Below are 1714 nucleotides of genomic sequence, written 5' to 3'. Positions count from 1 at the left end.
TAATTGCATTAATACTCGAGGTACAGCAGAGCTTGGTGCACGAAATTGTGATTACTACAACTTCGCACAACTAACCAGCAAGTGCACTGGGTCGTCCAAGTAATAAACCTTACGCGAGTAAGGGTCGATCCCACGGAGATTGGTGGTATGAAGCAAGCTATGGTCATCTTGTAAATCTCAGTCAGGCAGACTCAAATGTATATTGGTGATGAACGAAAATAGCATAAAGATAAAGATAGGGATACTTATGTATATCATTGGTGTAAGAGCTTCAGACAAGTGTATGAAGATGCCTTCCCTTCCGTCTCTCTGCTTTCCTAATGTCTTCATCCAATCCTTCTTACTCCTTTCCATGGCAAGCTCGTGTAGGGTTTCACTGTTGTCAGCAGCTACCTCCCATCCGCGCAGTGAAAGCTAATGCACACACTCTGTCACAGTGCTGCCAATCACCGGTTTGGTTCCCTCCCCTACCGGAATAGAATCACTCTTTTGCGTCTGTCACTAACGCCCAGTAGGTTACAGGTTTGAAGCACGTCACAGTCATTCAATCATTGAATCCTACTCAGAATACCACAGACAAGGTTTAGACCTTCCGGATTCTCTTGAATGCCGCCATCAGGTCCTGCCTATACCACGAAGATTCCGAAGAATCCAAGAGATATTCACTAAGCCTCGGATGCTTGTAGAACAAGAATGGTTGTCATCACCTTGTTCATGGTGAGAATGGTGATGGGCGTCAATCATCACCTTCATCATGTTGAAGAACAAGTGATATCTTGGATAAAGAACAAGCGGAATTGAATAGAAGAACAATAGTAATTGCATTAATACTCGAGGTACAGCAGAGCTCCACACCTTAATCTATGGTGTGTAGAAACTCCACCGTTGAAATACATAAGAACAAAAATGATCATTGGTTTCGGCCCCAAAGAGGGAACCAGAAGAACCAAGATCTGATCTAAGAACTAGATGTCCGAAGATGTCTAGATACAATAGTAAAAGGTCCTACTTATAGAAACTAGTAGCCTAAGGTGTACAAAGATGAGTAAATGACATAAAAATCCACTTCCGGGCCCACTTGGTGTGTGCTTGGGCTGAGCAATGAAGCATTTTTCGTGTAGAGACTCTTCTTGGCGTTTAACTCCAGCTTTTATGCCAGTTTGGGCGTTTAACTCCCAGTTAGGTGCCAGTTCCGGCGTTTAACGCTGGGAATTCTGAGGGACTTTGAACGCCGGTTTGGGCCATCAAATCTTGGGCAAGTATGGACTATTATATATTGCTGGAAAGCCCAGGTCTACTTTCTAATGCCGTTGAGAGCGCGCCAATTGGGCTTCTGTAGCTCCAGAAATCCACTTCGAGTGCAGGGAGGTCAGAATCCAACAGCATCTGCAGTCCTTTTCAGTCTCTGAATCAGATTTTTGCTCGGAACCTTCAATTTCAGCCAGAAAATACCTGAATCACAGAAAAACACACAAACTCATAGTAAAGTCCAGAAAGTGAATTTTAACTAAAAACTAATAAAAATATAATAACTAACTAAAAGATACTAAAAACATACTAAAAACAATGCCAAAAAGCGTACAAATTATCCGCTCAATATGAAGTCAGTAGGGATGTAATGGTCTTCATATTCACCAAACACTCTCTACAAGTCCATGAGCTTGTTTTCTTGAATTGTCTGCCATCTCTAATGAGATTCTTGCAGCTTGCACCT

The sequence above is a fragment of the Arachis stenosperma genome, chromosome 6, assembly GCF_014773155.1.
Source record: "Arachis stenosperma cultivar V10309 chromosome 6, arast.V10309.gnm1.PFL2, whole genome shotgun sequence".
Taxonomy (NCBI): domain Eukaryota; kingdom Viridiplantae; phylum Streptophyta; class Magnoliopsida; order Fabales; family Fabaceae; genus Arachis; species Arachis stenosperma.
This window is presented reverse-complemented; position numbering follows the sequence as displayed.